Source organism: Gorilla gorilla, chromosome 16 (assembly GCF_029281585.2).
Source record: "Gorilla gorilla gorilla isolate KB3781 chromosome 16, NHGRI_mGorGor1-v2.1_pri, whole genome shotgun sequence".
In the NCBI taxonomy this organism is placed as follows: domain Eukaryota; kingdom Metazoa; phylum Chordata; class Mammalia; order Primates; family Hominidae; genus Gorilla; species Gorilla gorilla.
Window position 1 is genome coordinate 58746307 of NC_073240.2, and position 16681 is coordinate 58762987.

General features: G+C 38.7%; 1 protein-coding gene and 1 pseudogene across 2 annotated transcripts in view; both read right to left on the reverse strand.

The window, feature by feature from the left end:
- The window catches only part of ALDH1A2 (aldehyde dehydrogenase 1 family member A2), a 137172-nt gene that overhangs the window by 46159 nt on the left and 74332 nt on the right, over nt 1–16681 (reverse strand). The window lies entirely within an intron of this gene.
- Nucleotides 4707–5637, reverse strand: LOC101141978 (calponin-2-like; annotated as a pseudogene).

A 16681-nucleotide genomic window follows, 5' to 3' on the forward strand; every position in this document is an offset into this window, starting at 1 on the left:
CTAAACCTACAAAATCAGGGACCAGGGCTGGAGCACAGAACAAATAAGAGAAGGAATAGAGAAAAACTCAGGTGATTTTACCAACAATCAGCCCTATTTGCTGTTTGCTAGGTAAGCCTCGATGGCTTCATTGGTAAAACATGGAGTGACTTAAGGGCATCTTTATACACACCAATGCTTGGTACACAGTGGGAAATTAAAAATGCTTTTGGAATGAAAGAGAACTCTTAGTTCTAAGATTATCAAAGTCATCTCTCTCTTACAGCTAGAAAGTTTGTTAGTGGCTCTGTGGGTTCAAGGGCTGCTCCAATATATGAAGAGCAGGAGTGAGGGGAAACTGACTACAAATAGATTCAAGTGGCACAGGAGTAGCAATAGTACTACTTGTTTATGCAGTGTGGCTTATAGAAATGTCTTCTTTACAGCTGCACTGTATGAGCCAGAGCTTCTTTCTGAGAAATACAATCAAAGAACTTTGCTCACATGCCAATATGTACCCGTCTTCAGTCAGATGTTTACTATATTGCCAACTGTATAGTTTTATAGTATGTGTGAACTTTTAGAAATGTCTGCAAACTTTTAATACTGGCAATTTTTTGTTTCTTGGTTAATTTATGGGTAGAGGGAATATACTAGACCATCTCCTTGCTTTGCTAAGTTGATTGTGAATTCATTTTTTTTTTCCTTAAGGTGGTCAGGAGAGATATAATTGATGGAATCCAACTACAGACATAGCAAACAATATGAGTGCTATCTTTCAGTTTACACAAGTGCTTTATTCTAGCACAGGTTAACAAACTCAGAACTCTGGGTTTTTTTCTCAAATGGGCCTGGAAACATCTTCTGGACCCAACTATTCAAATTATATGTAAACTAGTGATTCTTAAATGTCAATGAATATAAGAATCACTGTGTAAACTTATTAAAATGGGAATTCTTGGATCTGTTTCCAAAATTCTAACTTAGAAAATGATGAATGGAGTCCAGAAACCTGTGTTTTAATAAGCACCTCCAACCTCACCACTGTAGATGAGGTGGTCTTTGCACAACTACTGAAAAACAAAGGAAACTACGTAACATTTTTCTGCAAAGAAATTTCTCCCTACACCAGAATTCCCTTCTGGCAAACTCAGTTTGAAGGAGTGGCCACCACTCTGGGCCACAGCAAGAAATCATAAGTGAGTTCCTTAATAGGTACCAGGCATCTTCTTCCAGCACTGTATTTTTTAAAATTATACTTTGAATTCTGGGGTACATGTGCAGAACGTGGAGGTTTTTTACATGTGCCATGGTGGTTTGCTGCACCCATCAACCCATCATCTACATTAGCTATTTCTCCTAATGTTATCCCTCCCCTAGCCCGACAGGCCCCGGTGTGTGATGTTCCCCTCCCTGTGTCCATGCATCCTCATTGTTCAGCTCCCACTTATGAGTGAGAACATATGGTGTTTGGTTTTCTGTTTGTGTTAGTTTGCTGAGAATGATGGTTTCCAGCTTCATCCAGGTCCCTGTAAAGGACATGAACTCATCCTTTTTTATGGCTGCATGGTATTCCATGGTGTATATGTGCCACATTTTCTTTATCCAGTCTATCATTGATGGGCAACTGGGTTGGTTCCAAGTCTTTGCTATTGTGAATAGTGCTGCAATAAACATACAAGTGCATGTGTCTTTACGGTAGAATGACTTATAATCCTTTGGGTATATACCCAGTAATGCGATTGTTGGGCCAAATGGTATTTCTAGTTCTAGATCCTTGAGGAATTGCCACCGTCTTCCACAATGGTTGAACTAATTTATACTCCCATCAACAGTGTAAAAGTATTCCTATTTCTCCAAATCCTCTCCAGCATCTGTTGTTTCCTGACTTTTTAATGATTGCCATTCTAACTGGTTTGAGATGGTATCTCAATGTGGTTTTGATTTGCACTTCTCTAGTGACCAGTAATGATGAGCTTTTTTTCATGTTTAATGGCCACGTCTTCTTTTGCGAAGTGTGTGTTCATATCCTTTGCCCACTTTTTGATGTTTTTTTTTTTTCTTGTAAACTTGTTTAAGTTCCTTGTAGAGTCTGGATATTAGCCCTTTGTCAGATGAGTAGATTGCAAAAACTTTCTCCCACTCTGTAGGTTGCCTGTTCACTCTGATGATAGTTTCTTTTGCTGTGCACAAGCTCTTTAGTTTAATTAGATCCCATTTGTCAATTTTGGCTTTTGTTGCCATTGCTTTTGGTGTTCTAGTCATGAAGTCCTTGCCCATGCCTATGTCCTGAATGGTATTGCCTAGGTTTTTGTCTAGGATTTTTATGGTTTTAGTTCTTACGTTTAAGTCTTTAATCCATCTTTAGTTAATTTTTGTATAAGGTGTAAGTAAGGGGTCCAGTTACTGTTTTCTGGATATGGCTAGCCAGTTTTCCCAACACCATTAATTAAATAGGGAATCCTTTCCCTATTGCTTGGATTTTTGTTAGGTTTGTCAAAGATCAGATGGTTGTAGATGTATGGTGTTATTTCTGAGGCCTCTGTTCTGTTCCATTGGTCTATGTGTATCTGTGTTTGTACCAGTACCATGCCGTTTTTGTTACTGTAACCTTGTAGTAAAGTTTGAAGTCGGGTAGCATGATGCCTCCAGCTTTGTTCTTTTTGCTTACGACTGTCTTGGCTATACAGGGTCTTTTTTGATTCCATATGAAATTTAAAGTCGTTTTTTCTAATTCTATGAAGAAAGTCAATGGTAGCTTGATCGGGATAGCATTGAATTTATAAATTACTTTGGGCAGTATGGCCATTTTTGTGATACCATGAGTATGGAATGTTTTTCCATTCATTGTGTCCTCTCATTTCGTTGAGCAGTGGTTTATAGTTCTCCTTGAAGAGGTCCTTCCAATCTCTTCTAAGTTTTATTCCTGAGTATTTTATTCTCTTTGTAGTCATTGTGAATGGGAGTTCACTCATGACTTGGTTCTCTGTTTGTCTATTATTGGTGTATAGGAATGCTTGTGATTTTTGCACATTGATTGTGTATCCTGAGACTTTGCTCAAGTTTCTTATCAGCTTAAGGAGATTTTGGGCTGAGACTATGGGGTATTCTAAATATACAATCATGTCATCTGCAAACAGAGACAATTTGACTTCCTCTCTTCCTAATTGAATACCCTTTTTCTTTCTTTCTCTTGCCTGATTGCCCTGACCAGAACTTCCAATACTATGCTGAATAGGAGTGGTGAGCGAGGGCATCCTTTTCTTGTGCCAGTTTTCAAAGGGAATGCTTCCAGCTTTTGTCCATTCAGTATGATATTGGCTGTGGGTTTGTCTTAAATAGCTCTAATTGAGATATGGTCCATCAATACCTAGTTTATTGGATTTTTAGCATGAAGGGGTATTGAGTTTTATTGAAGGCCTTTTCTGTATCTGCTGAGATAATCATGTGGTTTTTGTCATTGGTTCTGTTTGTGATATATTACATTTATTGATCTGCATATGTTGAACCAGCCTTACATAACAGGGATAAAGCCGACTAGATTGTGGTGGGTAAGATTTTTTTTTTCCTTACAGACAGAGGTTTTATTGTGTTTGGTCCACAGTCGTATTTCACATTATCTCATGGAGCAGGGCCCCTGGGTGGGTGTCCCTGTGCAGTACTTGGAGGGGCATGTGGCCGGGGGAGATGGAGCAGTATAGCTGGTCAGGCCCAGAAGGGGAGAAGGGCTGGGGCTCCTTAAAACCTACTAAGGGGCCGGGCACGGTGGCTCACGCCTGTAATCTCAGCACTTAGGGAGGCCAAGGTGCGTGGATTACCTGAGGCCAAGAGTTTGAGACCAGCCTGGCTAACATGGTGAAACCTCGTCTCTACTAAAAATACAAAAGTAGCCAAGCATGGTAGCACATGTCTGTAATCCCAGCTACTTGGGGGGCTGAGGCAGGAGAATCCCTTGAGCTCAGGAGGTGGAGGCGAAGGTGCAGTGAGCCAAGATCATGCCACTGCACTCCAGACTGGGCAACAACTACTAAAAAAAAAAAAAAACCCTACTGAGGCCACAGTGGTGGTGGTGTGGGGAGTTGGGGGGATTAGGCCCAACCACTCAGCATCCACTTCCTTGTACAGGCCTCACTTTCCCCACTGGGCCCTGAGGCTGGTCTGTTGGTCTGAGGGTCCTAGGGAAATCCAGCCACTTGGGAGCCTGAGATATTTAGCATCATAGACAGGCCCCCTTTCCCAGGGGACTCATTTCCCAGCACCCTCTCCACTGTCCCCACCCCATTCCTCAGGAAAAAAAAAAGTATTTTTCTTTTGTTAATGCATCCTGAAACTTTTGCGGGTATAGAAACCACAAACTGATCGGCTGACGAAAGTGGGAAGAGGCAAGGCAACTGGAAACCTCCGGGTACTGGTTCCCTCCAAGCCCAGGTCTCTTCTCCCCGGCACAGCTCTGCTGACAGCTTGGACGTGCCAGCAGGGACCCTCACCGTACACATATTGGGATATGGCCTTGACCCCTTCTCCTCCACAGCCTGGTGGCTCAGTCCTGCGAAGGACCAAGGCAAGGGGGAAGAAAGCCCTGCTGCCTGATTCCACGTTGCCACTCACAGACCCTCGGGTGATTGGCAGCACTGAACAGGTTAAGAAAGAAAAAAAAAGATGAAAACACAGAAAAACCCAAAAACCCAGACAGGGAGATAATGTGGGGAGAGTGTGTGCTGGGAGCCTCAGTAGCCAGCCTCCTCCTGGTAGTAAGGGGGATATTCAGGGACCTCTCCTGGGCCCAGGCAGTTGCCAGCACCCAAGGGAGCCCCATCGGCCACTGTGCCTGGCAGGCAGTACTTGGGGTCACATATATGCTGGCCCAGGCCAAAGACCTGGCTACTATGGTTGGTACCCTGGGTGTAGCCCATCTGCAGGGACATGGAGGAATTTTCGCACTTGTCAGTTCCCAGCTTGGTGTCATAGATGTGCTGCTGCGTCCCAGGAGCTGTCATGCTCACCTGGCTGGCACACTTATTTGTACCCATCTGGAGGCTAATGGTCGAGTGGTCCATGGCGGGGCAGGATGTGATTCTTGGGGTCACAGAGATGCCTCCTCACGCCATACACGGTCATGCCCAACTGGCTGGCACATTTGTTGGTGCCCATTTGCAGCCCGATGACGCACTGGCCGGCCTTCATGGCGGCGTCACTGAAGTTCTGCTCCTGCTTCTCTGAGTACTTGATGCCAATGTCCACCCCGCTCTGCGGCTTCTTAGTCTTGACCTTCCCTGCTAGGGCAAAAAGAGACACCTGCATGTGCCTCATGTTCCCACTCTCAAACAGGTTGTTGGCCTCGAACAGGTCCATGGGGTTCATGTCATAGCTGACTATAGCCTTGATGAAGTTGGAGAGGTTTTCCAGCTGGTGCCACTTCTGCATGGAGTGGTTGATCTTGGGGACTGAGGCCGGCTGCAGCTTGTTCATGAGTATGCATAAGATAATCCCATCCTTCAGGCTCTTCTGGAAGTTAGGGTCAATGGAGATGCCGGTGAGTCCCTTGATCCAGCTGCAGAGCTCTGCCTCCTTCTGGGGGTCATATTTGGGCAGGAGCCAGTTCTTGACCTCGGCTGACAGCCCATACTAGAGGCCCTTGTTGAACTGCGTGGAACTCATGGCTGGCAGGCTGCGGGATGCGGCCACACGGGACAGGGGTGGATAAGCTTTTTGATGGGCTGCTGGATTGTTCATCAGGGATATTGGCCTGAAATTTTCTTTTTTTGTTGTGTCTCTGCCAGGTTTTGGTATCAGGATGATGCTGGCCTCATAAAATGAGTTAGGGAGGAGTCCCTCTTTTTCTATTGTTTGGAGTTGTTTCAGAAGGAATGGTACCAGCTCTTCTTTGTACCTCTGGTAGAATTCAGCTGTGAATCCGTCTGGTCCTGGGCTTTTTGTTTGGTTGGTAGGCTATTAATTATTGCCTCAATTTCAGAGCCTAGTGTTGGTCTGTTCAGGGATTCAACTTCTTCCTGGTTTAGTCTTACAGTATTGTCTGATGGTAGTTTGTATTTCTGTGGGATCCGTGGTGATAACCCCTTTATCGTTTCTTATTGTGTCTATTTGATTCTTTTCTCTTTTTTTCTTTATTAGTCTGGCTAGTGGTCTATCTTGTTTATCTTTTCAAAAAACCAGCTCCTGGGTTCCTGCACTGTATTCTAAATCTAGTACACTATTTTACCAAAAAAGAAAAAGGATTCATAATCATTTTATCCAAGCAAGCACCAAGGCAGTCTTCCAAGAAGTGAAATAGAAGAGCAAACACACACACACACACACACACACAAACACTGACTGGTAGCCAAAAATATTTGTAAAATATTTACAAAAGCTACAAAATAAACGAAAGGAGAGTAAAGCTGCCAGAGGAGAGCAGAATGTAGTTATTGACAAATATATTATTTGCAAATGGAAGTTTCAGATTCACCTAATAGTTAATATGCCAAGCAATATGCTTGGAACTTTCAAATACATTATTTCAATCTTCAAATGAGCCTGTAAGGAGTGATTCATAGGCCTTACTAATGGAAGAAGACATGAAAGGACAGACTAAACAATTCGCCAAAAGTCACACAGCAGGAAAGCTGGAATTTGATCCATGATTTGTGGATCAAATCCAGTGCCTCATCTATTATATCACACTTCCCCAAGCATTAATTGTCCCGTAAACTTCATTTTAAAAATAAATAGAAAACAATGACGGTTAATATTTACTGACATTTTACTAAGAATTAGATCCACTGCTAAACACTCTAGATATACTAGCTTTTCTTAGTCCATTCAGTTTAGCTATAATGTCCCAGACTGGATACCAAATAGAGAAAGGAAATTTATATCTTACAGTTCGAGAGGCTGGGAAGTCCAAGGTTGAGAGACCCACATGTGGTGAAGGACTTCCTGTGGTGTCATCCCATGGTGAAAGATGGAAGAGCAAGAGACGACAAGACAGCACGAGATTCAATGTGCAATCTCAAGCCCTTTTATAATGGCATTAATCTATTAATGTGGGTTAACAGGTTAGTACCCACCTAAACACCCCTCACTAGTGCCCATCTCTCAACACTATTGCATTGTAGATTAAATAACAAACACACACTTTCTGGGGAACACATTCAAATCATCTTTCATCCTCACAATCCATGAGGTAGGTACAATCATCTCTAATCTACAGTTGGGATATCTGAGGCCTGGAAAGATTAAATAATAACATGTAATGTGAATGAATCCACTCAAGTATAATAGATGTTTAAATTGTCTAGTTTTCTGATATGACTGACATATTTAATCTTGATTCCTTTAGTATGATTTGAAAACTATGTTCAAAACTTACTGAAAAAGTGATGATTTCCTTTAGTTGGTTTAGAGAGAGGCGAACTATAGAGCTGTGATATACTATTCTGTCAAACTTTCATTTTAAGAAAGCACTGAGGAGTACTTTGTTTTCTTTTAAGAGACTCTAAGTAAAGGATGAAGAGAAATTAACTCAGGCTGAACTACATTAATGCTGTAAAAATCCTAAAGTAATGTTAAATTGTATGGGTTGGTCTTTGTTGATAATTAGCTTAATCAGATTGATCATTTACTGTTCAGCTTGGGAATTATCTTTGCTTATGACAAGCCATCTGCATAGTTTTGTAGATGGACATTACTTGCCCTAAATGTGGTTTAGAATAATATAACCTGAAGTGTAAAAAGATGATTCATGGGAAATCACTGTTGAGGAAAACCTAATATTTTCTCCAGCTTTTACACACTTTGGTACCCCCTATTAACTACTCTCGCTAGAACACTGAGGCTACATGTTTAGCAGTCACTGAGCATGTCGTATTCAGTGTTGGCTCACCTACCAAGAGTTAATGACCCTAGGAAATCAGACACACACTACCCTTCTCAACATGTCCCATCTGGTATGATTTAGGTTCTTAGGGCTGTGTTGTTTGTTTTTATTTCCCCATCTCTATAAGGTTTTTCACATCCTATTAAAGAGACTTCTAAGGATAGACACTGAATTCACATAAAATCTGCAGCTCTGGTGTTTAAATGACTGTTAGAAGTACAATTGCAGGAATGACAACAAAACTGCATTTGCTATTGAAAGGAAACAGTGAAACCTAATATCCCATCCTACCTTCCAGCAAAATATGTATCGAGCTTTTACAAAGTGCTGATTCTTTAATATCTGGCATAAGAAATGATGTTGAGAATAAATGATACCACTATTTGTTGATTATCTGCCAATATCAAATTACACATTGTGAGTCCTTGAGGACTTACAAGGGTCCTCACAGCTAGCATTCCTTTCCTCGAAGTTCTTTTTGTATTTTGGTTCCCATGAAACTACAGTTCCATTTTCTCCAAAGAGATTAGTGGTAAGAGAAAAGGAGGACAGTCTTAAATTCTTGCCAGTTGTGACTATTAACAACTGTGGAATTAAGATGGAGAATTATCTTTTTCTTAAAATACTTTTATCTTTGAATAAAGTAGCTTTTCATTCAAATGTAAATATCTTCAACTAATGACATTTCTCCTAGATACAGATACATTTGAAAATTATATTAAATGACAGAACTTTAGTTTTGTCCTTGATCTTATCATCTTGAAAATCATGACATTTTTAGGTAATGATGCAGAGAACTTTCCTCTTCTCTCCATGCTCCCATAACACACCACACTCTAACAGTTACATATTCACAGATTATCTCTTGGGCTAGACTGAATCACATAAAACAACACCTTTGCCTCTCCAAGATCTAGCATAGTGCTAGACATGTAAGTGCTTGATAAATGTTTGTGGAATTGACTGGAAACAACTTAAGTTTTAAACTTTCATGTCCTATATCAGACAGTGTCAAATGGAAACCCTGTATTGTAACAAATGGAATTTAAAGAGGCTAAAGATGCAATTTTGAAGTGAATTTTAGGAAAAAAAAAAGGAGTTACAATGTGTCTATGACCTAAGCATGCTGCACTGAGAAATTATCCTTCCTAAGTACCTCCATTAATATGTCACTCCAAATTTTAATGGCTCTCTCCTATGGGAGGGTGTATAGTCCCTTAGCCTGGGAGGCAGTGTACCACTGTAATATGGAATATAGGCCCTGGGTGTGACTCTCAGCCCTACAACTTACTAGCATGTAACCCTGGGCAGGTAATTTAACCCCTCTTAGCCACACCTCCCTCAATGCTGTAGGGTTGTTGTAATAACGTATTCAAAGCATTTAGTAGGTACTTGACACAAAGTAAGTGCTAAATCAATGTTGGCTATTAATATCAAAAATGTAAAGCCTTTAATACTTTTAATTGATTTTTCCCAGCTTGAGATATAACTCATATACCATAAAATCCACTCTTTTGATGTGTACAATTCAGTGGATTTTAGTATATTAACAGAGTTGTGCATCCATCACAACCATTACTTCTATCTGAGGACATAAATACCCCAAAAAGATACTTCATATTCCATCAGCAGTCACTATCCATTCTCCCAGTCCTTTGCAACCACTAATCAACTTTCTGTTTATAGATTTGCCTATTCTGGACATTTCATACAGTCACATGATACAGTCTTTTGTAACTGGATTCTTTCATTTGGTATAGTGTTTTCAAGGCTCATTTAGGCTGCAGCATGTATAAATACCTCACTCCTTTTTATGGGTGAATAGTATTCCATTGTATGGATAGACTACTTTTTGTTAATCAGCTTATCACTTAATGGACATTTGAGTTGTTTCCACTTTTTGGCAATTAGGAATAATGCTGCTGTGAACATTTTTGTACATGTTTCTGTGTGGTACTAGATTTTGTCACGTTTCTTCTGTGATGATCACTTGGTTTTTGTCCTTTATGGAGTATTACATTGATTTTTTACATATATAAAACCAACCTTGCATTCCTGGGATAAATCCCACTTGGTCATGGTATATAATCATTTTTATATATTTCTGGATTTTGTTTGCTAGTATTTTGTTGAGGATTTTTCCATCTACACTCATAAGATGTTGGTATATAGTTTTCTTGTGATATCTTTGTCTGTGGTATCTTCTACATGTTGGCCACAATTTTTTGACCCAGAATTATTTCCAATGCCTTGATGTGCATATTATTTCCCAGTTCATCTGACTCCCAACGTTTCTCCCCAGTCCCTTCCAAATTCCGTTATTCCACTAAGACTTTGTGTTCTCCTGCTTCAAGTTGTTGACTAACACTGCCCTTTCTTCCCAATTCACTCTACTTATCTATATCCTACAGACCCTCAAATCCCTCTTTCTCTTGAAACCTTGATAGACCACCCAATCCCTAGAGCTCGCTCCCTTCTTGAGATGCTGATGTCATATTACAAACTAACATTTGCTTACTGCTTAAAATTTCCCAAACTCATATTGCATTTAATTCCCATGACCCTGAGAAACAGGTATGTATGCTATTATCAAACCAATTTTCTACAAAACCAAGTGGCTGGTCCATAATTATATAGCTATGAAGCAAAAAATAGTAAACCCTATGCTTATGGTGGCATTTTAAAGAAGGGAAGGGTTCTACTGATAACTCACCTTCTAGCTCTGAGATTAAGTTTTTATTTACCAAATTCAGTCTTTCCTCCTTCATGTAGCAACAAGTATTTACAATGTATGTTTACTATACATAAGATACTACTTGAGGTACTGAGAAGGCCTAAGGGATAGACTCCAAAGAGAATGTCCTCCCCACAAATCTTCATATATGACCAGAAAAACTTATAAAATCAAGACTAAACTGATAAGCAAATCAGCTCACTCAAAGATGAAAAAGGAGTTACTTATGAGAGTAAAGTACTGCTTAAATATTCAATATTAATTAATTAAATCAAGGGCTTTTCCAAATCCAGTATGTCCTTATGGTTGTATTCCTAATACTTTGGTTTGACCAACTAAAGTAAATAAAATAGTAACCTCATTAACTGTAAAGGTGATGTGCATGAAACCTAAAGAAAATCAAACAATATCAAAATTAATCAAAAGGTGCCAGAGAGACTTCTGCTTCTAATTGTAATGGAGTAACCGACACTGGACTTGTTTTACCATTATAAACAACTAGAAAAGTATATGAAATTGTTTTATTCAAACATTGGATATCAGGCACTATGGGACTATGAATCTACAGAAAAGGAAAACAAATAAAGGAAATCCTTTTGTGCCGAAACTTTCCAGATTGCAGTATGGTATGAGGAGACCAAAGCAGAATATGATGGTCTGAATTCTGACCAGACAGATAAGAAAGATCTTGAACACTGGGGACATTCAACAGAAACCTCAGAAGGATTTCAGCTTATTAATAAAAATAAACTAGTCTTAACAAAGCTTAAAAGTAAGTTCCAAAAGAGAGAAGCTGAACCTCAAGTAACTTAACTACCTTTTAGAAAAAAAAAAGTTTGACATTCTTTAAAGAAAAACAACAAAATCTCTATGTTCAGCAATATAATGGTCACAATGTCCAGTATCCTTTCAAAATTAACAGAAAAGCCAAAAAAAAAAAAAAAAAAAGCACCCATAGACAGGAAAAACTCCAGTCAAATTCAGAAACAACAGAGAAGTTAAAAGTAACAGACAAGGATTTCATTATTATATTTATTATTATTATTAGATGGAGTCTCACTCCCGTCGCCCAGGCTGGGGTACAGTGGTGTCATCTTGGCTCACTGCAACCTCTGCCTCCTGGGTTCAAGGAATTCTCCTGCCTCAAACTCCTGAGTAGCTGAGACTACAGGTGTGCAACACCACGCCTGGCTAGAGATAGGGTTTCACTATGTTGGCCGGGTTGGTCTTGGATTCCTGACCTCAGGTGATCCCACCTGCCTCAGCCTCCCAGAGTACTAGGATTCCAGGTGTGGGCCACCACGCCCGGCCACAGACAAGGATTGTAAAATAGATGTCTACACAAATTTAAAGGAATAAAGGGGTGTAGCGAGGAAGAAAATATATTTAAAAAATCATGGAATTTCTAGAACTTAACAAAAATCTCTGAAGCAGATTAAGCATTACAGAAGAATACACGAACGTCAAAGATGACAATGAAAGTTACCTAGCCGGAAGCAAAAGGAAAAAAATGCTGGAAATAAAAGAGTCCCAGTGACCCACGGGATAATGACAAATGACCTAACATATCTGTAAACAGAAGGGGGAAGTAGAAAGCAAAAAAAAAGATTTGAAAAAATAATGGTCAAAATGTTTCCCAGTTTGACGAAAACTATAAACTCACAGATATACAGAAATTTTAACGCACCAACAAAATCCACAAAAGCACATCACAATCAAATTGCTGAAAACTGACAAAAAGAAACTCTCTCAAAAGCAGTCTGGGGGAAAAGAAACATTACTTACCATAAAATAAAGATAACAATGATTGCTGTATCTCATCAGAAACAGTAAAGTGAGACACATGCCAGAATGATATCTTTGAAGTCTTGAAAGTAAAATAAAACACAAACTGTCACATTAGAATTTTATATCCAGAAAAAAACGTTAGTTATTAAAAAGTGAAGACAGGTCGGGTGCAGTGGCTCATGCCTGTAATCCCAGCACTTTGGGAGGCCGAGGCGGGCGGATCACGAGGTCAGGAGATCCAGACCATCCTGGCTAACATGGTGGAACCCCGTCTCTACTAAAAATACAAAAAAATTAACCAGGCATGGTAGCGGGTGCCTGTAGTCCCAGCTACTCGGAAGGCTGAGGCAGGAGAATGGCGCAAACCTGGGAGGCGGAGCTTGCAGTGAGCCTGAGCGACAGTGAGACTGACCCCTCAAAAAAAAAAGTGAAGACAAAATGAAGCCATTTTTTAGACAAACAAAAGCTGAGAGAAGTCATCACTAGTAGACCTGCACTACAAGAAACGTTAAAGATTGTTACAGATAAGGAAAATGATACCAGAAGGAAATGGGCCTACAACACAAACAAGGAAGGAGGCCAGGAATAGCAAGTATGTGAGTAAACAGACAGACAATAATTTTGTATTCTTATTCAAAAAACAAATTTTAAAACAAAAACAGCAGCAATGTATTGTGGGGCATATAACATATGTATAAGTAAATTATAGGGCAACAATAACACAAAGGATGAGATTGGAACAATGCTGCTATATGGTTACCACATTGTATATGAAGTAACATAATAGTATTTAATGGTAGACTGTGATTGAGGTGCGTATTGTACACACTAAAGCAAACACTTTAAAAAGAGGTACAGCTAATAATGCAAAATAGAATAAAAAGTGTGGTAAAATTATCTAATTCATCCAAAAGAAGGCAGACAAAGAGGGAAAATATGGACAAAGAGAAAACAAATCAAAATGGGGGATTTTAGACCCGACCATATCATTAATACATTGAATGTTGAACAACAAAAATGAAAACACGAAGAGTAGATATTATTCCATTTATATGAAATTCTAGAATAGGCAAAATTAATTAAAAAAAAAAATCAGTGGTTGCCAGAAGCCAAGGGTGTTACCTGCAAAGAGGCATGAGAAATCTTTCTAAGGCATGGAAACAATCTACATCTTGATTTGGATGGTTACAGAGGTGTATATACATGGTACTTAAATGGGTGCATTTTATTGTATGTAAATTATACTTCAGTAAAGTCATTTAAAAAGTTAAAAGATCTTCAGTGGCAAAACAGATCTGAACCCAAGCTGCCTTGCAATAAGCACTTATGGTTTTATGGACTCACTATGTGGCTTCTTGTCTGGCCTGAAAGAGGAGATTCCATTTATTCAATTTAACTTCCACTACCTGATATTGTGACTTATTTGCCGGGCGCAGTGGCTCACACCTGTAATCCCAGCATTTTGGGAGGCTGAGGCTGGTGGATCATGAGGTCAGGAGTTCAAGACCAGCCTAGCCAACACGGTGAAACCCCATCTCTACTTAAGATAAAAAAATTAGCCAGGCATGGTGGTGCAGTAGTCCCAGCTATGAATCACTTGAACCCGGGAGGCAGAGGTTTCAGGGAGCCGAGATCACGCCATTGCGCTCCAGCCTGGGTGACAGGGCAAGACTCCATCTCAAAAATGTTACTCGTTTTTAGACTGAAATATCTTGGAAGAAAACATTAAATGCTAGAAGTTAATTTATCAAGAAATTCCTAACACCTATATGATGACATCAGTGATGAACATTACAACAAAGAATTGAAGAGATTTATATCATATTATATCATATTCCTAGATGAGGAGTCAATATGGTAAAGATAGCATTTTTCCTCATTTTAATATGGACATGTAATGTTATGCCAAACAAAATTCCAATGAAAGTTTTTTAGAGTAACATAAGGTACTTAGAAAATCGGTTTGAAATTTCTTCTGAAAGAATAAATGAGCTTTGAAAAACCAAATAAGAGGGTATGTTGCCTACATTATAGTAACGCATCTTATAAAACCTAGTAATTAAGGCAGTCTGGTATTAGTGAAAGAACAGAAAAAATTATGAGCTCTAAAACAGAAATTTCCTGTACAGTTTGGTGCAAAAGTCATTGCAGTTTTTGCCATTAATCAAATTGCTTTTGCTCCAACCTGCATATATGGAAATGTATCATGTAATGTCATATTCAGATGAGTTGCAAAGGGGTAGACTGTTAAATAAATTGTTTTGAAGTAACTAAACATTCATTTATAAACAAACAACCCTCACCTTTCATTATACATGAAAATAAATTCCAACCAGATTAAAGATTTAAACAACAAAACCATAAAAGTACTGAAAGAAAATATTAAGGGCCGTTTGTATAAAGGGGTTTCTTCAAAAATGACAGGAAATCCAGAAGCTGTCAGAGAAAGACTAAAGGAGAAGACTACATGAGAATTTAAAATCTGCACATGGCAAACAACTGTTCTAAAAAAATTAAAAAGCAAAGAACAAACATATTTTCAAATTCTACTACAAACAAAAAATTAACATACCTAACCTCTTGTAAATGAAACCATTACTCTAAGGCCTTCTTGGAAAGCAAGTTGTAAATATGTTTTTATTTTGCAATTCCACTTCTAGAACCATATCCAACTGAGCATCTAATATGTACATATATACGTGTGTGTATACATATATACATATGTGTATACAGTTACAGATTTACAAGTGAAATTTTTCTTGGGTCTCCAAAGGTTTTTATTTCAGTAGTCTGTTTAATAGGAAAAATAAGTGGAAAAACCACCCTCAAGTGTACATTAATACAGGATTAAGTGATGATATACTGATGCAAGAGTATTCTATGCAGCTGCTAAAAATCAATGCCGGAGAGGTAGGTACTAACATGACAAGGTGTTATCTCTTGTTTGACATATTATGCTGTCATTTTTAATTTAAAGAGTTACACAATAGGCCGGACACCGTGGCTTATGACTGTAATCCTAGCACTTTGGGAGGCCAAGGCAGGTGAATTACCTGAGGACAGGAGTTTGAGACCAGCTTGGCCAACATGGCAAAACCCCTGTCTCTACTAAAAATATGAAAATTAGCCGGGCATGGTGGTGGGTGCCTATAATCCCAGCTACTTGGGAGGCTGAGGCAGGAGAATCGCTTGAACCTGGGGGGCGGAGGTTGCTGTGAGCCAAGATTGTGCCACTTCAATCCAGCCTGGGCAAAAGAGTGAAACTCCATCTCAAAAAAAAAAAAAAATTACACAATAGAAGCCTCTTGACTGACTCAATCAGGACCATTGGTTGGTCAACAGAAAAAGGTTAAAGCAGAAAAAGATACTTTAAATATTTCATTTTAGTTTTAAAAATATGTATATTCATTCTCCAGTCTTTTGATATAGAACCAAGAACTTTACTTAATCATGGGTCCACCTGTCTCTTCTGATTAAATCACACCCCTAAATTATTATTTATGATTTCTGGTTTCAATTTCTTTAAAGTGAAGTAAGGACTTAAGAACATGTGCAAAGCAATTCCAGGTGCCCATTCTATCTAGGTTTATATTTTTCCCCAGTCTTTTACAGTTGTCTTAAATTGATTGCATTCTTTAGTTTTTCTTAGCATCTAGCCTTCAGCAAATATTTTCAAAGCATTAAACTTTAGAATAATAATTCCCTTTCATACTCACATTTTGGTTTAAATATTTCATTAAACTGCAAAATTACAATAACAAATACAACTAGAATAAAATATTTGGAAACAAACAAGGTTAACTCTTGACAAACACAAAACTCAGTAATCTAACTGAATTAATATTCAAGTTTATTAATAAATCTTTTATTAAATTTACTACTGTGAGTCAGTTTAACCAAGTATAATTAACTCTGTATCAACTGATAAAACGTGTCTAGATCTGTGCTGTCCAATACGGTAGCACGCATGGCAATGGAGAACATGAAATGTGGCTAGTCTGAAGAGATGTGCTGTCAATGTAAAATACATACCATATTTCAAAGAATGCATACGAAAAAGAATGCAAAATATTGTATTAATAACTTATAGTGATTATATGTTGAAATATTTTGAAAATACTGGATTAAAGTTATTAACACTAATTTCACTTATTTTTTAATGTGGCTACTAGCCTATTTTAAATGACAAATGTTGCTCTCATTCTATTAGATAGCACTGTTCTAGACCTGCAGACATCCTTGTTCAATGATGATATCATCTGTGAGGTTCTACTTGAAACAATGAATCAGACTTTCCTATCATC